The following is a 22,161-nucleotide window of genomic DNA, read 5'->3' on the forward strand; positions in this document are numbered from 1 at the left end:
CCCTATTTTGTCTTTGAAAACTCTTTTCTTAAAATTACGTTTCTTTTTGAAAAACTTTGCCAGATCCTCATTTTGAGTTCAGACACACCCGAGAGAATGTCTGAATCCCTCAAACCAAGGCTCTGATACCAACTTGTAACGTCCCAAAAATAAGACCCGAAAATTTCCATTTTTAAATTACTAAAATAGTAAATCGTATCATTTTCATAAAACCAAGGTAATCCAACTTTTATCAATACATCATCGTTAACAGAGTAAATCACAGAATGCAGAAACATGTGGTGTACGCTCTGCAATCATCCAAAGCTCTTCCCTTTGTAAACAGAAGTACCTGAAATATAAACTGAAAATCGTAAGCACAAAGCTTATTGAGTTCCCCAAAATAACACATACCATACATACACAAATAAACACATAATGGGCCCCGCCCTGTCATCGGGCCCCGCCCGGCATCGGGCCCCATCCAGCATCGAGCCCCGCTTGGTATATAGATCTGTCAGTCGTCGGGCCCCACCCAGTATACATATAAAACATATAAACATATCAATACATAACACATGCAATAATCAAAATGAAACATAGCATACAGAATGGTCATCGGGCCCCGCCCGGCATCGGGTCGTACCCGGTAATCAAAAAAACACATACATATAACTAGCATACAATATACTCATTAGGCCCTGCCTGGCATCGGGCACCGCCCGGCATCAGGCCCCGCCCGGCATCGAGCGCTGCTCGGTAAACATAAATCAAATAACACATGCAAACGTCATGCAGAAGACAAGCATACTAAGCATAACAAACCATCGGCCGACATTGGTGCCTTCGACTCACTAAACACCGTGAGGAAACTCACCTCGCACTGCCGAATCTCACAGAAAGAATCTTTGGCTGCTGGTCCGCTAAAAATCCCCGTACTAACAATCATAAAATGATAATCCATCAATAATTAGATCCCAACCCACACTAAGTGTCCAAACTAGGGTAAAAGACCTTTTTACCCTTCACCCAACTTGGCCCAAACCACCAATCCAAAGGCCCAAATCCTAATTAGCCACCCATGGCCCAAATCATGGCCCAATTTTCCAAATTGGACCTAAATCCCATTGTAGGCCCTCTCAAAATAATTATCAGCCCAAAACCCGATGGCCTAATAGGGCCCAAAACAACTAAGCCCAAAAGATGGCCCAAACCGAAGCCCAAACACCAAACTCCAACCTTGTTGAGTACGCGGGGAGTACTCAACTGTATGCTAAGCGTACAAGCTTTAGGGCTTGTACGCGGCGCGTACGAGCTTGTACACCCAGCGTACTCACCCATTCAACCAAGTCTCATTTTTACTCCTTAATCCGCTAATACATTGTTCCAAAACGTAGATCTGACTTTCTTGAGCTGGATAATCACGTAAAGTTGCTAACTTTACATTCATGCATGGCTGAATGAAGCTCTTAAAGCTATAAAGGACTTATTAGGCGACTTAATGCATGCATGTGACCATAAAGCTCATAAATCTTGCACCTTTATGCTTAAGAACCTCATAACAAGCTCAGATTTAAGAGGATAAGCCCTTCAAACGTCTTTACTCATCAATCAACCCAAAAAGGGACCCAAAAGCATGAAAATCAAGACAATAAGAGATTTAAGCATTCAAAAGACAATGTATGAACTTGATACCTCAAAAGACTTGCAAGATGAGTGATGATTCTGGATCTCCAAGTTTCCCACCAAGCTATGAACCTCCTACCTTCTTCAATCTCTTCAAAATGAGCAAACAAACACCACTTTCTTCTTAAGGGATCAAATGCACAACATTGGAGGCTAAGGTTCAATTTCTAGGGTTTAGGAGGCATGGAGGCTGGTAAAGAGGTCTGCCCTAGGGACTTAAGGTCTTTATATAAGGTAAAACACACTTAAATTAGGGTTTCTTAAACTCCTCGTACAACTAGCGTACGAGGCCTCGCATCCTCGACCAAGTCTTCTTAGTACGCTCAGAGTACACCAGTGTACGCCCCGCGTACTTGACCTCGCACTAGTACGCCCTGCGTACTCCCCATGTATGCCCCGCGTACTAGGGTTTTTTTTAACCCTAAAGTCATCTGAAGGCGATAACTTTTCCATTATAAGTCTGATTTCGACGATCCTTATATCCATGAAAAGGTAACAAGAAGCTCTACGCTTTTATCAACTCATACTTGCCATAAAATTTCCCGACCAAAATGCAATTTCTATAAAATCCCGAGCTGTCACTTTACCAAAATACCCGTTGGCTCCAAAACACAAATCGAACACACGGATCTTCTAAATTACGTCACCCACACCCAAATGGATAACGAGTCGGGACAGGGCGTTATAGATTGGTGCTTTTTCGATGATAGAGATGGTGGCAGATTGTTTATTTTCGATGACATAAGTGGTGGTAATTTATTCTGGTGCTAGATCCGGTGGTTAAGTGGTTATTGGTGGTAGCGGTGGTGATATTGGTCGATGACAATGGTGAAGGAACCGTATATTTGATTAAAAATTTTCTTTTAATATATAAATAATTAATAATTAATAAATAAATAAATAAAAGAAGTAAATAATGGCAAATGGTCTTTTTTTATGTCCGGAGGGACTAAGCGTGCAAGAAAAAACAAAGCATGGGACGGTCCGAGTTAATTTTTGAAAATAGGGACAAAACATGCGTTTTGGCTTATGCACGAGGGACTATTGGTGTAATTTACCCAAATTTAAAATATTAATGAACAAATTATTGAAATCGTCATTGTGATTTCTACAAAATTGTGTGTTTGGTCCCTAAATTTTCTTTTGCACTCGAACCATCCCTATAGTTTTATTTTGTTGCATTTTTGGTCCCTCATAGACATAAAAAGACTATATTTCCATTTATATTTTCTTTTACATTTTTTATTATCTTGTTATTTTTTATTAATTAGTAAAATCTCTTATTCTTTAATCTCTATACCAAATAAAATTACCCCCTGTTGAACATCTTCTTCATAGTTGTTATTATCACCAACGAACATAGAATTCTGACGAATACATGAACGTCGATGAACACGACATGTCACTATCACCCACCATAAACCTAAAACTGTCGTCGCCATCCCTTTACTCTTCCTCCATTGATTCCCAAACCTACAAAAATACACCACCATTTATCCACCAACAGTTAAGAAGAATCGGGAAATGAAACCAGCAAAACCTGATGTCAAAATGAAGATAAAGACTGGGATTCCCAAACCTAACCCAATTATTCCCTTCTCCTCGATACCCTTTCATCGTCGGTCGTAACTGCAAATTTCGGAACTCTAATCGCATATTCCCTTCTCCCATATCCCCTTTCACCGTCAGCCATGACTGTAAATTCCATTATCCAGTAGTGGCGTCACAATATTTATTCTCAAACAAATATCCCAAATAGGTGTACTAGTAGTCTTACGACTCAAACCATCGACCACAACATTGGCCTTTGTAACATCCGGTTTCGAGAAGTTTCTAATTTCAGAATAGCCAACCCTAGAGTAAGTACATAGAGGTCTTGGGATTCAACGGAATAAATTTTAGACCTTATAGGACGTAGATATTATTGGTTAAGTAAGTAAAGCTCTTGAATTGTGTTTTAGAGCTAAAAGGTATTATGGGAAGGCAATATTTTAACTTATTGATTAAGTTTGATATTCTTTAAGTCAAAAGTAAGTAGATATAATTATGGGGCTCGTCGATACATTTCCGTGCATATAAAGATCATCGAAAACGAAGTTGAAACGAAGCAGTTATTGTTGTTTGAAATTTAGATGGATTTTGGGAAAAACGCGTCCCCACATCATGGAGAAGGGTTCTCCACGACATAGCATGTTGTAAAGCCCAAGCCCATTAAATTAGGGTTTGGCTCGTATTTAAGTGCTTCAATTCCTTGTTTTAGGTCATTTGTAGCCTCTATTTCACCAAGAAACCCTCTCGTTAGCAAACCCTAACCTCCCTTCATAGATCAAGCTCCTCCCCTCTCCTTTCATCAATTTGTATTGTGTTTTTGTGTCCTTGGAGTGTGTTGTTCTTCAGAGACTTAGTTTTGAAGTTTTGCAACTGAAGAGATTAGCCTTCATCTACCTTCTCGACCTTTGTAAGTTCAAAACATCCTTGCTTTATTAGATTTCCTCTTTCGATCTCAGAGTATTTGGAGTTTTAGTGCCTTATATGCTTGTTTGGTGTATTTGATGAAGTTTGAATGATTGGTTTCAATAGAGTTTGTAACTTTATTGATCAATGAAGTCCCAAGAGTATTGTATGTTCCAGATCTGAGGATCCTTGCAGTTTTGGTCCCATGCAGAAGCTTAGAGTGCATATTTTCCATGTTTGACCTAAAATGGAATGGAAATGCATTGGGCATGTATGTCCATAAAGCTATGATTTTTATGGTCCATTAGGTGTAGGAAACCCTTCTAGAAACTTTGGAGGAGTAACTTTAATGATTAAGTGCTTAATGGGTGTTTTCATGGATTGAGTTGCATTTAAGGACTTAGGGTTTGAGATCTTGACTTATTGAGATGTATTAATGGATAAAGTTGGAAACTTTATCCATCAAGACCGTGTGAGGGACCAGATCTGAGCTTTGGAACTCTTGGAATTCTTGGAAAACAGCTTAATATGTTAAGTTGTTCAGACCAGTCCCTATGGTGTAGGTTGCCACGACATGGCAACTGGGTAAGGACCAGACTATTTCATCCCTATGCTGCCACACCATGGCTGATGGATGGCTACGACGTGGCGACTCGCTGATTATGGTTTTTTCGCTGTTGACTTGATCGTTAACCATGGAGGTTGACTTGTTGACTTTCTGAGTTAGTTTACCATTTTTAATCAACTTGTGAGTTTGGACTTTAGACTGAGGTTGAGTTCCTACTGTCTTATAGGTAACTTGTGGTGTCATCTTTGTTCCCGGGAGGGAGGTATTATTGTATTATTTGCTTGATTTCGAGGTGAGTTACCCTCACGGTACTCATTGGTCGAAGGCAGCAATTTTGGCCCACTAGATTGTGTTATGTATCCTTATGTATATTATATTCCTATGATGTAGTGATCTGATAGATTGGTAGATCTGTATGTAGTCCTGGGTTGTGCATATGTTGATATATTATGGCTGGGTTAAGGCGGTCCTACTTGGTGTTGAAGGCCAAGATACACGGGCAGTCCAATTGATACTGTAGGCCCATGGGAGCGGTCTAACTTATGTTGTAGGCTCGGGAGTGATCCAACTTATAGTTGAAGGCTCAGGTGGCGCTCCAGCCTTGTGTTGTAGGTCTTGTGTATATGCATTTTATGTTTTTTGTTGTGAGGGGTATGTTGGGGGAACTCACTAAGCTTTGGCTTATAGTTGTGGATTTAAATGTTTTTCATGTACTTATCGGATTGCGAAGGCGGGACTGTACACACGCACATCAATAATCTTATGATTCGAGATTCCAGATTGTTTTCCTTATAACTCTGATTTTGAATTATGGTTTTTGAAAAAGTGGTTTGATTTAATGTAATTTCATAAAAATGGATGTTTATTCATTTTTAAAAATGAAATTTTTTATTCTGGAATTTGGGACATTACAAGTTGGTATTAGAGCCCTGGTTTGAGGGACATGGATGAACATTAGTGTGAATCCAAACTCAAACTAGGATCCGAGAATTTTCACAAACATTCTCAAAAACGATTTAAGAAAATAGTTGGGTTACAGACATGTACTGTTGGCCTGGTATCGAGAACATGGATCTATGACTTGACTCTAGTTTTAACAGGGAAAATGTGGTGTGTACAATCAGTCAGTGCTTGGACAGGAAAGTGGTTCCCAAAATACCCGTGTTTATTGTATATATCTGCTGATATCAGAATTGTTGGAAAAGCATGCTAGTGGATAGGCTAGGGATCTTTCAGGAATTGCATATTAGAGTTGCATGATATTTAAGATGCCTTATAGCCTAGGTATTGCTTGGTAGATTGATTTATTGACTGTTGATTGCTTTTTACTATTCAAACTAGCATTATTATTGTAGTTGTTTAGTGTATGCATTGTGGTTGTACACAACTAAGATTTAATAGCCTGAGAATATTTGATTTAGCCTTATTTCATGTTCCTCGTCTGGTTGTGGGCTTAGGATAGAATCGATTATTCGGATGCCTATGGAATCCAGTGTTATGTATGATTAGCATATATAAGGCGACTGCAGAGTTAGTGAAGGTTTCAGGAGTTGGGTGTGGATTGTTAGAAGGCCAGCAATAGTGAGGATCTGATAGTTACTCTTGAGAGAGTGAGTATGAGTATCCTAGTTGCTTCAGTTCTAGTGGCCCAGGGAATTTGTGGCTCTTTTAAGCATATAGGTATGTGTTATTACACCTGGTTGTGATCGAGTGTAGTGACCTAGAACTTTAGGATGATTCATGAATCAAATACGGATAGGTGTGGACAGTAGTATGGGCTCGTACCACTGAAATCATAGGATCCGTACGAGAATACGGAAAAGTCACAAGGATCCTAGGGAGTTGGTTGTTAGCAGATAGTATGGTATAGCACTAGGGTTAGTTGTAGCCCATCATGGTGTTGCCGGTTTACACTTATGGTTGCTCTTGATAAGGACGAATTTAATGTATAATCAGGCATAAGTGGCCATGGAAGTTCAGGACTGATGGTGCATACCCCATGCGAGTTAGTTGATCTTAAGGTGCCAAAGACCTTGTTACAAGTAGTCCGAGTATGAGTCATAGGACTCCTGTAGGGAGCGAATGCGATGATCGATCCAAAGATTGCATCCTGAGGATAGGTCATCGATCGATGGTTGGGATGTCATTCTCTACAATGGGGTTATGTTCTTCCAGCCTCCCATGATTAAGTGAGAAGGGATCGGAGGTGTGTCCGCCGATAGATGGAAGTAAGGGAGGGTGTTCTCCACATTAGTTTCTGTCACAAGGGAGTATTGTTTGGCTCGTGTTGAATTGTTTTCGTCTTACAAAAAGGGAATATATGGGGCTCAACTATTCTTTTGGTCTGGTGGCCTAGGTGAAGGCCATGTCGCAAGTCAGATAAGTGAGATAGTTTTCAGAAGATTGGGTGTATCCTAGGAGGTTCGAGATGTTCTTGATTCGGAAAGGAAAGTTTTATTATATATTCAGTGTGTCGGAGCTATTATTGGACTGTTTGCAGGGAGTTCTTGAACCTTCAGAGGAGAATAAGGTTATGGGAAAATTATTCAAATGCAAATTTTGGTTGCGTGAAGTCCAGTTCATAAAGTGCCTCGTCAATCCAATGGTAGTCTGATCAATTTCACTAAGATTGAGGTGACAATGCTAAGGGAATTTTTCGAGGTCTCCATCTGAGATTCAGAGTTTCCTTCAGATTGATTGATTATTATTCAAAGGATCATCTTGTGTTGTGTTATGCTCTCTGAAGCTCAAAGTTGATATGTTTCTGATTGAGCCGGTATGAATCTTTGATGTTATAGTCGGCAGTCAATGATGGTTCGTACCCTAAGTGGGGGAGAACTAGGTGTTCTGGTTGAAGATGTATCAGCCCATTTGATTTTTATGATTTCAACACAAAGGTTCAGAGGAATCCATAGTTTAGTTATTCTATGTCTTGGTCTGGGATTATTGTCACATAAGAGAAAAAAGTGGACTACCATCGAAGTGATCGTGGTTAGGAAGTTTCTCGTTGCGTTTCTCAAGAATCCGTCAGAGTCCTCCATGGTCGCGGAGAATTAAGTGTTTTCCAGATTATGAGTGTAGAGCAAGTTTTCTTCATGCTTATGTATTCATGAATGCATATGTTATTCTCTTAGCAGGAATCTGTGGGGTAAGGAACTCTTTGTAGTCAGTAGTTTCTTTTGGAAACCCCAAGGATCTTGATAAAGGAGCGTTTGAGTCGCTTAGGTTGGCCACCAGATATAAGGTACAAGGTTAGCTCGCAATATGGGGTTGTCATTTATGGTCATGGATGGGCAGTTGTTGATCTGTCGACCAGCTTCAGAATTCGGTACATGTATTATCGTGTGGGATTTGTTCATCCGTGCAGGGGATCATTAGGTTTAGTTGTCGATCCATTTTTGATCAATTAGTCACTTCTTTCCTTATTGGCATCTAGTGGTTATCTGAGGGCCTCCGGACGGTACTAGTTGAGGGTACAATTAATGCATCAACCCTACATCAAGTTCTGTAAGATTTATATCTTGGTCTCGGTGTATGTACTCTCGACTGTTTGGTTGTGGTTATGTTGTTGTCATTAGACTTGAGTTGGCAGTTGTCCTTGGTTATTGGGAATTCGGATATTGGAGTAAAGTTGTTCACCTTTTCGGTGTGACAATGGAACCATGCAGAGTTCGATTTAGGCATATCGCGCCGGCAGGGTTGGTATTCGGTTTGATCCGATCAGGTTTCTGAGAGCATTTCTAGATAATGTTTTTGGAATTTTCTCCGAATTTGGAAGTATTAGCGGGCTCGTTGGGAATTTTTAGGATCTTTTTAGATTCAATTAAGCTATGGGATCTTATTTTAGATATTAAGAGAACGTTTCTTTTAGCGGTTGAGGTTCGGTGTTTCGCCCGGTCTGTTGATACTTCACCTTTTGGGTAAGGTTATGATAAAGAAGGGACACAGTCGGCTTGAGGAGCATTGTTTTAGGAAGTGTGAATTGTTAACAATCCAACATATAAGGTCTTGTGGAGTGTAGGGTGATTTAGTGTGATAACATGAGTACACACGGTCAGCCTTATGGAATTGTTCTTATTGGATTTATTGCTTTCGATTTGGGGAAAGTGTTCAATAGTTTATCTTATTTCCTAGTTGCATGCGGGCATGTTTTGTTCAATGATGTGTTAGCAGCAGTTTAGGCTATGGAAGGGTTGCATGTTATAGAATGGTATGGCGCCTACGGTTGTTGCTAAGTGCAGGGTGGGATGTTGATTGGGTTCTTACAGGTCGGTGGGATGATGCTCGCGTGCCTATAGGCCCCCAGGGTGCTGGTCGTGAGTCTTCATGTCTATGATTGGGTGATGGCAAGAACGGTGAGGAACCGTGAGCTTCTCATTCCAATGGTTGGATGGTGTCACGGTGTAACGTGAACCATCATAGATTTCACTTATCTATATCGGGCCTACAGTTGTATGTTTGGTTCGTTAGGTGTTTGGTATAGTTGGGTGTTGAGCGGTATGGAGATACTACTGATGGCTCGGTAGTAGGACAAGTTTTGTTGGGCTTTTGGAGAATGTTGACTTGCTGGAAAAGTCATGGATGTATATATTAGAATTCATTATTCGGTTTCTTCTTAATGGCACCGTGTTTATGTGAAAGATTTTGTACACGTTAGGTTTCCAGTGATGGATTTTGTAGTAGGTCCCTTGGATGATTTGACAGATGGTTGTGCACCTGACCTGTTTTGGGAATTTGGATGCAACACGAAATTTTGAATTGACCATGGTTACGCTCGTGGGAGCGGTTTCTTAGTGATATTTTTTTCAGGAAGTCAAGTGGGTATTTGAGGTCTTTTAGGCATAATTTCAGGGTGTAGGTTGGTTGAAATTCATCATCGGGGAGTTTTGGAGTGTCCGTTCTGCATGGTTTATGGTATTACTAGTTAGATGCTAGGGGTAGGTAGGGATGTTATTCAGGTGAGAACCGGACCGAACCAACCCGAACCTGAATAACCCGAAAACTGAATAAGGGTAATTGCATGAACCGAAAACCGTACCGATTAACCAATACGGGTTCGGTTCGGTTCGGGTATTAATCCGTTCGGTTTGGTTCGGTTGTTAGCCGAATAACATGTAGAAGATGATTAAGGTCCTAATATAACCGAAAAATCTGAATAAATTGTATTAGGATTATATAACCCGAATAATAGAATAACAATGTACTTTTATACATCAACGTAAAACATTGAAAGACTAACATAACACAATAACATATTGAAAGAACAACATTTACATAGTAGATTAACATAATGATAATTAATTTCTTACTTGAGTTTCTTGAGTTGGAGCCTAATTTTCCATGACTAGACAAAGTAGGAATTCGCGAATCCTTAGAGACAATAGGAAGGGTCGATATTTGAAAGTCTAAAACAAGAGGAATGATCGACAAAAGTGATTTTGAGTTTGGAAATAGTTAAGAAGATTGGTCGATTTTGAAATGACGAGAACGAGCGTAGGTTTTTTTTTTCTATTATGAACGATGAAGACATAAGTGTGAATCATGATTTTAATTTCTGTCGATAACAAAAAGGGGACGAGGAATGATTATTCGGGTCAAGTATTTAGAACCGAATAAGCTCTTATTTGGGTAACCCGAACCGAAAAATCTGAGAACCGAATAAGCATAATATAGATACTCTAAACCCAAATTGAATTGCTTATTCGGGCGTAATTTGGTTCGGTTCGGTTTGGGTTTCGGTTCCGTTCGGTTCGGGTTTCTGAGCCAAATTCTCATCCTTAGGGGTAGGTATTACGAACCAAACCCAAAATTCATAAAGGACCGAGTTAAAAAATTACGATTATGCCCTTGGGCTCCGAAACACCATCGAACACTCGGATCACTTAGACTTTAATACCCTCATCCAAAAAGGGCCAAATCCTTTCTTCCCCAAGATCCCAAGCCTTATGATAACTGATGATCGGGCCGCAGCCCCGAATAATGAAGCGATTCGAAATCGGGTGTTACAGCAGCTCTATGTCCTGCGCACTCCAAGTACGCCCAATGTAGCTCATTAAATACCCATGTCCCAAACACTCTCATTCACATCCAATCGCATTTGGAGTACCACATTTCGCATCCAACACTCTCATTCGCATTCGGGATACCTCCTATCACATCCAACACTATCATTAGCATTCAATCACATTTGGGGTACCTCTTTTCGCATCCAACACACTCATTCGCATCCGGGATACCTCCTTTCACATCTAACACTATCATTCGCATTCAATCGCATCTCGGGTACCTCCTTTCGCATCTAAACACCTCCAACTGCATCCAATCGTATCCAAACACATGATCTTGTCCAAAAATCAAACTTTTGACTCCTTAACACCCCCATATAAATCAATCTTGGAAAACGGGTGTTACAAGTCGTAACGAATACTTGGTTAGGAAGACCTTTAATGCAAGTGGGATAAAGAACTGAATTTGTTTCAAGAAAATGTTTTCCTTTTTCTTTCAAAACTGTTGTGCATTCCTCAGAATCATCATACACTTGAGCTTCAACAACTTGTGGAATTTCTTTTTGACACGATTCATCATCACTATCATTTTCATTGTTTGTTATGTCCTCAACAATAACGGACTCCTTTTTAGAATCACAAGTTTTGGTTGTCGAAGATGAATCATTCTTTAGATACGTTGTTGAACAAGGATCTTGTTGTATCTGGTGGTTTCTTTTAGGATCGTCGATGTTTAGGTCATGCGGGCATTTGGGTCGCTCAGGTTGAGTATTGGTTGTTGAGGGATATGTTAGCTCGTTGTATAGATTGCTATCTATAGTATAGGATGAGCAGTTGATGAGTTGTCAATCAACTTCATAGTTTGGTATGTGTAGTTCTACATGGGATTTTTTTAGTAGTGTACTGGATCAGTGGATTTGTTGTCAATGCATTCTTGATCGTGGGCCATTTCGTTAAGGGCTGAGGTTTCTCGAAAGTTTTGAGTTGTATCAGTGGAAGTTCAAGGGGTGTGTCAACCTATCGTCAAAATTTGTACATTCTACCTTTTGCTTTATGGGTATGGGTACCCTCAATTGTTGGTTATTGAAGTATTGTTCGTAGTAGGCTCAAGTTTGGCAGATGTCATTGGTTATTAGGTGTCAGACATCGGAGCGGTATTTGAATTAATCCGGCCAGGGTTTTAGTAGCATTTCTGGATAACTTTGGAAGTTTTATCGAGCTAGTTATGTGTTGGTGGAATATGTTTAGTTTTAGTCAAGGGGTAGGCCTTATTTGAGACATTTATAAGGATGTTTCTATTAACAATTGAGGTTCTTCATTTTGTTAGATCTATTGGTACTTCACCCTTTGGGTAAGGTCGTGAGGAAAAAAGGAATTCAGTAGATCTAGGGTTCTTATTGGTTAATGGCCCTTGAACTGGAACAAGAGTGCAATCGCCTATCTCATTCTCTGGTTGTGTGCGACTATGTTTTCGTCTGGTTTAAAATTGGTAGTAGCCTGTGCTGTCAAAGGAATTATGCATTATAGAAAGGTATGTCTTGTATTGTGTTAAGAGGGATATTGATTGGGTTCCTTCAACTCGGTAGGTTGATGGTTGAGTACCTTTAGACCCATGTGGTGATGGTCGTGACTCTTCAGTCCAGTGATAGAATGATGGCAAAATTGACGTAGTTGTAACGCCCGTAGATCCGGGCTAGTCAATTTAAAGACAATAAGCGTCAAAAATGAATTTTTGGTGGAATATTATTTAGAAGGATTAATCTTAACCAAGTGGTAGTATATGTTACAAGGGTTCCGTACATATAAAGAACGCCGAAATCCGAGTTATAACGAAGGAGTTATGGCCCGTCGAAGTTTCGCGACGGAACCGGCATGACACTGGTAAACGTAAATGGTGAATTTATGATAGAGCGATATTTAGCCTTAGCGATCTACACGAAAGTCATAGTGTTCGTTAAACCGAGAGCGTGCATAAAAAGAACGCCCAAATCTGACTTCGTACGAGGAAGTTATGATTTTTCTAAGTTTCAGAATAGTAGTAGACAGCTAAAAACTCGAATTTTAGATCGAGTGATTTTTAGCCGACACAACCTAAACTAGAATTGAAGGTCTCTTCAATAGTAGTACAACGGTAAAAAGACTGACAAAAACGGACGTCGGATGAAGAAGTTATGAATTTTTAACGGATTTTCCTGTCCCGATCTGTTAAAAATAATAATATTAAAAATAAACTCAAAATTAGCCAACGGAGTCTAAATGAAAGTTGTAGAGCATAATCTCACCTACGTGTGCATATAAAGAACTTCGAAAACGGAGCTCGTATGTGAAAGTTATGGATTTTAGAAGTTCGGGGCACAAAAATCAAGAAAAGTCCAAAATCCGAGGAATTTCGCATGGCTGGTGTTCGGCCACGTCACCCTCGCCTTGCCTGCTGACCCGTGTCCGATTCTGATGACGAGTCCGAAGCGTGGCCCAGTCCGAGACCGACGCGTGTCCGCCTCGTGTCAGCTGCTGATACGACCGAAGGGAGGTCCAACCGAAATCAGGCGCGTGTCGCATTCGTGGAGGTGTCCGAAGCGAGCCACGTCTCGCGTACAAGCTTCTGACGCGCCTTCGCATCCGAGCCACCTCTGAGCCTCGCAGCTGCCGCGTGGAGCCTTCTTAGCCACTAAACTTCGGTCTCGCACCCTATAAATAGGGGGGTTGCGAGATCTCTCGGCTAGAATTGGAAATTTGGCATTTTTCACCCCTAAATCAATATGTTAGCTATTTCTACTTCCCCCGAAGCCCCGGGATCATTTTTAACACCCAGAATACTCCTCGAAGTGCCTGTAGAGCCCGGAAAATTTATCTTTTCGGTTTTGAAGCTCCAACCTCGCAGGGCCCGGTTTTTCATTAAAGCCCCCGGTTTTATTGGAAACGATCGTTTTAAGAAACGAAGTGTTGCCCGATTATCGTCTTATCGAGTGAGTGTATAGTCACTTTCATCTTACACATATATATGAAGTATTTTATATAAAATACGTGCTATATGTATATGTATTGTTTGTTTATTTGAAATGATTGTTAAATGAATGATTTATACAAGTTTTAAAATGATTTAAAATGTATATATATTTTATCTACAAATATGTTGGGTATAACATGGGTAGATGGAATAGTTGGTGTGTGATAAAATGATGAGAGGCCTATTGTATAAACCATGGTGACTATGAGACGTAGTACCTATTGTATAAACCCTGGCGACTATGAGACGTAGTGCCTATTGGATAAACCCTGGCGACTATGAGACGTAGTGCCTATTGTATAAACCCTGGCGACTATGAGACGTAGTGCCTATTTTATAAACCCTGACGACTATGAGACGTAGTGCCTATTGTATAAACCCTGGCGACTATGAGACGTAGTGCCTATTGTATAAACCCTGGCGATTATGAGACGTAGTGCCTATTGTATAAACCCTGGCGACTATGTGACGTAGTGCCTGTTGTATGAACCTTGGTAGCAATGGACTTTGGATAAATTCCTTAGTTCAATCCTGAAGAATGAATGGATGAAGGATAGTCGATTCTTAGGGTAAATCCTTAACAAATAAGGGAGATATAGGCATGGGTAATTGGGTTGATTGTGTGATGATTGAATATAATAATTGTATTATTGTGGGTTGAAAACCCTATATGCTCACCAGGCTCCCAAGCCTGACCCACTCAGTTTATTTGTATCATAGGTATCGATACGAAGTTGCTTTACACTGAGAGATTAAAAGAGAAGTAGATCACAAGTGTAAATGAATGTAAGTTTTGTTTATGCTTATTTTTTTGTATTGACGATGACATCCCAATGGTTTAAATGAATAAAATACATTTCTTCGGAAATGATTTGATAACATATTTATCATGTTTTTCTGGGAACAAATTATGCAACACTTTTAATCAAATGATTACTCTGATTTTATTTTAAAAAGCATAAACGAAATCGGTCTTTTCTGGCCGTCAAATTTGGGGATGTCACAGTAGTACCATGAGCTTAACATTTTAGTGGTTAGAATGTGTCATGATGTATCGTGAACCAATGGCTTTATAATTCATATGGGTGGCACCCGGTAGTCATTTGATTGAGGTTCTTAGGTCTCAGATCATTAGTCTTATTGGCAGGTTTGGGTGTTAGTGCATTGTTGGGAGTTGGGAGACTCAGTGACCAACTGGCTTGGATCATGTGGACGATAAGAGGTTGTTGGGAGTATTAAGTGTGTATCAGAGTCTCTTGCTGAGTGTTTTCATTATGAACCCCATTTGTTTGCGGGTTGTTCATTAGGAGTTTGGTTACCAGTGTTGGGTGTTGGTTCTAAAATCTCGAGTCACGAAGTTCGTTGTAAATGTCTCGAGTGATTTATCTGGTGGATGTACACCTGAGCTGATGAGGAATTTGGATGCAATGTGAGGTTCCTGGTTTAACAATCATTATGCTCGTGGGAGAAGTGGTTTGGTGATGACTTGTCAGGAAGTTAAATCTATATTTAAGGTTTTTGGGCATAATTTCCAGATTTGGGATTGAGTGAAATTCACGATCAGGATGTTTGGGTATTCTTTCTGCATAGTTTGCTGGTGTCCCTAGTCAGAGAACTAGGGGTATGTATGACAATTACATGATCATCGGTCTTAGGGTAAGGTTTCTGAAGTTTAGACTGATGGGTTCCTGGTTTCGGCAAGTATACTGATGAATTTGGTTTATGGTTGTAGTTCTGAGAGTTCCTGGTTTTAGTGGTTTTCTCTGGAAGTTGGGTCGCATAGTTAGGGAGAGAAAGATAGTTGTTGCGGTTGAGTATTTTCAAGTTATTGGGTTGTTTGTTAGCAGTTGTGGGTTTCCTAATGGTCTCTCTAGTTTTCTTTATAAGATGCCTTGATTTCGAAATGGTTATATGGAGCTTATGGAATATGTTGGCATCTTTTCAGAGATCCTGACCAAGACGGATTTCAAGGATGAAATCCAATTTAAGTGGGGGAGAGTTATAACATCTTGTTTCATGAAGTTTCTTATTTCAGGATTATAGACAATAAATGGATCAAGTAAAGGCTTTGGGCTTGAAGGGAATAGGTTTTAGACACTATTGGATGTTGATAATATTGGTTATGAGATTTAAGGCCTCGGTTTATGTTTTGAAGTCAAAGGGTATAATGGGAAAAATAATATTTCAAACTTCTTTCATGAAATAAGAATTTTAGTTCGGTGTGTTTTAAGTCAAAGTAATTAGACATGATTGTGGGGCTCTTCAATACCTTTTCGTGTATATAACGAATACCGAAAACGGAGTTGAAACGAAGAAGTTATGGTTGTTGTTGAAGTGGAAAATGGGGGCTTTTGATTACGCATGGTGTAATTTAAAGTGACACAGGGCATAACGAGGGTTTAATGAATTACACAGGGCGTAATTTATGTTATGCAGGGCGTGATATGGGAAGATCGAAACCCTAAATCTTAGGTTTTGAGCTATATTTAAAAGCTCTAACTTATGGGAAACCCTCTCATTACCAGACTCCATCACCTAAGATCATTCCTTGAGAAACCTTATCCTCCCCTCACTTGTTTTTTAGCCTTGGAATCATTTATGATCTTATTTCCTCATTGGAAGGTTGAATCTTGAAGAGAAAGGTGGTGGCAAAGTGTACAGAAGAAGAGTTCAAGTATAGATCCAGCAAGATTACATCATTCCTGGACCATTATGAGTAAAAAGCTTCTAACTTGCTTATTGGTTTCATAGATCTAGCCATTTGTCATATTTACCACTTTTTGGTCATTTTAGTGCATAAAGTTTAGATCTTTAAAGTTTTTGACATTGTTATGGATAAAGTTGGAAACTTTATCCCTCTAAACATCATATTTAATCAGATCTGAAGGTTGAAGACTTGGACTTAATGGATTAAGTTAAGAAATATGCATTTTTGGGTCCCTTTGAGACTTAAAGTCTAGATTTTGGTGGTTTGAACCTTCCTAATGATTAAAGTTAGAAACTTTATCCATTAAGACCTTAGAAAGTATCAGATATGAGCTTTGGAGCTCTTAAAATTAGAAGAAAAGGGATTAAGCTCATTTGATATGTTTAGACCAGTCCCCACAGTGTGACCTTAGGCTGTCACGGCGTGGTGACTGGGGAATCAACGACTGTTTTGGCATTTTGTGCCCACGACGTGGCCAAGGAAGGCCATAACATGGAGGGTTGTTGTTGGCAATTCTGACCCTAGCTTTGACGTTGACTTTTTAACCAGTTTGACTTTTGGTCAAACTTGGGTAGAATTGAGTATTTGACTAAGGATTGGTTTCGGTTTGGCCTTAGGAAGCTTGGGTTGTGTGACAACCATCAAAATTTGAGACAGTTCTATATTTGAATAAATTTAGTTGCACATATAGGCACGACCCATACTATATATTGTAACTAGAAGCTAAGTTATAACCTACTAGAAACTTGGAAACAAGTAGAACGAAGGATAGTGTACTTAGATTTCACATTGATATGTGAATTCTACAACTACTTAACTGAACTGACTATCCATATTCGGGTCATTCTTTGAATCGAACACATTTTCATGAATCATTTAGACACTTCATGCACTTGACCTAGAAGTAGAAATTAGGTCCAAGTCTCACAGGAACTTAAGTCAAAGTTGAAACTATGACTAATATACTTAATTCTTCAATTTCACTTGAATCTCGGAATCACTACATAGAAATGCCAATAAACTGACAAAAATATATTACAAACATTATTTCATACTAGAATATGAGTTAGGAAACCCAAAAATAATTTGAAGTCTCAAAGATTTAATTTATTTTGATATCCAAAGATTTATTAAATCTCAAGACCCTAAAAACCCTAAAAACTCAAATGTATAAACTTTAACACCTAAAAATCCATAAAATTTGGTATGGACTTTATAATATCAATTTAAAATAACTAAATTTAGTAAAATATAATCAAGGAGAAATAAAATTAAAGTCATTAATATTTAACCTTATTTTCTAAGCCAAAAATCAAGATTTTATGAGTAAAAACTATATTAAGATGCATATTTTATAAAAATTAGGTATTTTTATAAAAGATTTGAAATTTATAAAATTAGAAGAGAGAGGGATCCTCTCTCCTCTTCAAAGTTTCAGCCCCTACTCCCAAGGGAGCCTCTTCCCAACACACATTAATCAATTTTTCCTACTCCACACCCCATCTTCTCTCATCTCTCTCATTTCTCTCTCACACTCCACCACTCAATTTCTCTCTTCCTCTCTCTATGAACCATGAAAATTTCCAGAAAATAAGCCCCAAGAACACACCTTAAACTCGAAATCTTCATCATCTTGTGGTGTTCTTGAAGGTAAAATCGATTTCTACTTCACTATTCCTTCAAATTTTACTATTTTTCTTGCATTTTCTCCTTCTTCTACTCCATTCTATTGTAAAACTATGAACACTTGTGCCTACTCACGGTTTTGATGATAGTGGTGGTAGGATTTCACCCAAAAACAACATGCATGTTGTAAATGGTGAAGTCTCATGACCAAAACCTAAGTCAAAATCAATGTAATGCACATATCTATAAGTTTTTGCGGAAAATGACCACACAAACCATGATTTTTCTTTCAAAGATGACTTTTGAACATTTCAAACTCATGAATGGTCTTCAAACCAACATGCATGTGATGATCTTCAAGCTTAGATGCTAGATGATCAAAGTATGTTGTTAAAAAGCTTTCAAATATGTCATAAAAGATTTATTCACAAATCAAAATCTAAATCTCATTTTCTGTTCAAAACAATTTTTTCTCAAAATACCAGTAAGAAAATAAAATGATCTGGAAAATCCCAAGACTTGTTTTTATTTCTTTGATTTATTGTAATTGTTACAAGGAAACAAGGCCATAAATTATATAAAATACTTTCTGAGGTCCATAAATCCTAGATAAATTTGTGGATGACCCTTAAAGTATATAAAGGCGTCTCATTAAGTTTCATCGATTTTAGTTACTGTTTGATAGGATTTTTAAATTTTATTTTGTTTAGTTCCAATAAATCATAAAAGCACAATAGAGAAGGTGAAAAGCCCATCTATGATTTTTTGCAACCCCTATACCATGTGGAATACTCAGAAAAATATTTTGGGGTTTTTTCATAATGTATTTATATCTTTCCACGAGTTTTGAGTATATAATGGACTAAAATAGGGAAAATAGTTTTACTCATCCACAATTAGGGATGCAAACGGGGGTGGATATTGATGGATATTGCAATACCCGTCCCCGCACCCGAACTCCGTTCCTCACACCTGTCCCTGTCCCTGCCCCATCTAATACCCAACGGGTGCGGGTAAAAATATCCCTGCCGTATACGGACAACCCAATAAATACCCGTTCAGTAAAAAAAGTAAAGGAAAATAAAATTTCTAAATCTATATATCAAATGATATCACAATTAAGAAGACATTTAATAGTTATACAGATTATACATACATGCAACTGATAGAGTAATAGATGATACATATTATACATACATGAAAATGACACAAAAATAAGATCATATCAATTTACAAAAGAAATTTGAAGCAATAAGATCATATTTAATAGAAATCGATAACCACTCAGCTATACATACAATCTATAACCATTCGATCATTCGGTAGTAACTAAAATCGATATACATTCAACCATTCAGTCATTTGTTATATAGATGAGATATACAATACATACATACATAAAAATTAGATGAATAGATGATATCACAATTAAAAAAAAAGGTTATTTAATAGCCAAAAATGTCAGATTATTTCAACACAATCCACAAAAAAATCGAAGAAATAATAGGATAATCGAAGCAATAACATTAGATGAAAACATGAAAAACGAAATCGAGTGCAGAAAAAGAGTCAAAGAAATAACAGGATAATTGAAGAAATAACAGGATATCGAAGCGATATTTTGCTATGTATTTGTATGCAACTTGAAACATGAGTCCTTATCATCTTAAGTCCCTTACACTTTACTCCAACCATTAACTCTTTGAGCCAATGGTGATTATGGATAGCGCTATTAGGAATTGACAACTCCTCACTAGCCCGATTGCTTGAGTGCATGATACCATATTCATCTATGGAACGATAAGCATAGATCTTGATAGGGAATCAGTCATAGGCTTGGTTGTGAACTCATTGTTTGCTCATATACATACAAACATGTTTACTTATTATAGCAACAAACTTTATTTCTCATTATAGCAACGAACTTTTATTACTGGAAACTTATTTACTTGTCTTAGCAATGAACTTGTTTGCTCCTTGTAGCAACGGACTTGTTTGCTCATTATAGCAATGAAACTTGATTACTCGTTTTAGCAACGAACTTTATTTCCCATGAGAATATGAACGTTGCATCTCACTTGGGCAATGTACTTTATTTCTCATGATGACAACGAACTTTGTTTATGTAAACTTATTTACTCATTTTAGCAATGTACTTTTATTTATGTAAACATCTATCAAAACTTTGATTACGATTCATGAAACCAATATTATTTTTAACCTGTGAACTCACCAACTGTTTTTATAGTTGACGCTTATTTTACATGCTTTTTCAGTATTCATCTAGTAAGAGGCACCTAGAGACACATCACTTGTAGGAGCATTTGCATGTGTTGTCTTTCAAATACATTGTAATTTATTTTGAAAAGTTGTTCAAACTCATTGTAAATTGTAATGCTTTTTAATACTATGGTTGGTGTTGTCTTTTAACTTTTCCTATGAGACCGGTTGTACTGTCGCGTCCTGTGGTTCCGCTTTAGTGCGGTGTGACAGGTTGGCTGTTTTGTTGTTGAGGTAGCAGTTGGGCTTCTGTTGAATAGTTCAGGTGCCTCTCTTCACTGTACTCGTGGGTCGAAGGCACCAATATCGGCCCAATGGATTATGTTTGTAGGATGATAGTGGTCTTTGTGAAACTTGTTGATGTACCTATATGCGCTTGTTGTCTTTGTGACTCTTGCTGATATGACTGTATGCTTAGATGTAGGGGTGAAATAGCCCCGTACTAGTTGAAGGATACCAAATGGTTGAAAGAGACTCAGGGATGAAATAGACGCATATTGGTTGAAAGATACCAAAGGAGTTGAAATAGACTCAAGGGTGAAATAGACCCGTACCGGTTGAAAGATACCAAAGGAGTTGAAATAGACTCAGAGGTAAAATAGACTCGTACCTTTTGAAAGATACTAAAGGAGTTGAAATAGACTTGGGTTGAAATAGGACCGATTTAGCATCGAACTGTTATGTATGTTTAATATGGGGTATTTTGGGGAACTCACTAAGCTTTGTGCTTACGGTTTATGTTTAAAATGTTTTCAGGTAATTCTGGTTTCAAAAGGAATGGCCCGACTTGATCGCACTGCATCCCCTGGAGATTTATTATGCATCGACTGTTTATGATTTTACTCAGATGTTTTGCGAATACCTTGAGTTTGATCTTTTTTGGAATAACGAATGGATAGTTTGATTTACTTTGGACGCGGGTTTTGAAGTCTACTCGACGAGTTGGGAGCCTCAACTCGACGAGTAGGACTGCCAGAGTGAAACCCTAATTTTGGGGTTTTAGACCCTATTTAAGCATCTTAATCCCCTCATGCCAGCCTCATTTACAACCTCCAAGTCCCAAACCAAGATCTAGGTTCTAAAGAATTAGGGTTTGAGCTAAATCCTTTAAGTAAGGGTATTAACGGGTGAAGTTGGAAACTTTACTCTTAAAAGGGCATTTTCAGTGTGTAGGTGAAGTATGACGCTCATGTCCACAGATTAGGGGCTTAATCTATTAAGATGGCTTAACAGACTGAAGAACTCGTCGAGTCCATAGAGGAACTCGACGAGTTGGGACAAAGTGTCCCGATTCTGTTAAAGGCAAAACTCGACGAGTTCAAGGATGACTTGACGAGTTGACTGGAGAAGTCATGATTCTGTAGATAGGAGGAACTCGACGAGTTGTTAAAGAATTCGACGAGTGGAACGCAATTTTAGGGTTTACGATTCATGGAACTCGACGAGTTGATGGACCAACTCGACGAGTTGAGCCAACCCAGGATATTGACTTTGACCTTGACTTTGACTTTGACCAAGGTTGACCCATAAAGGGGTTTTGAGTATGGAATGTTATCTAAGAGGTTGTTTTGTATAGGGTGTGAGTAGAGTCGGTTGTGGAGCAGGGACTTTCAGCTGTTCACGACATTGAGGATAGTTTCCTTCAGTAGGAATGGGTCTACGGCACCAAGGCCGATCCGTATATGTGATCTGATTAGTAGTTGAGTGTGGTCGGGGCCCGTATCTCATAGATAGCTGATATGGTACAGATTTATATACTTAGTTATACTTGTTCTCTGTGTGATACCTATATGTATCTCATGACTAGCTGGATCTGCATAGATTACCGGGTGCATCTTGGTTCTCCAAG

This window comes from Lactuca virosa, chromosome 5 (genome assembly GCF_052849685.1).
Source record: "Lactuca virosa cultivar CGN04683 chromosome 5, Lactuca_virosa_CGN04683_v6, whole genome shotgun sequence".
NCBI lineage: Eukaryota > Viridiplantae > Streptophyta > Magnoliopsida > Asterales > Asteraceae > Lactuca > Lactuca virosa.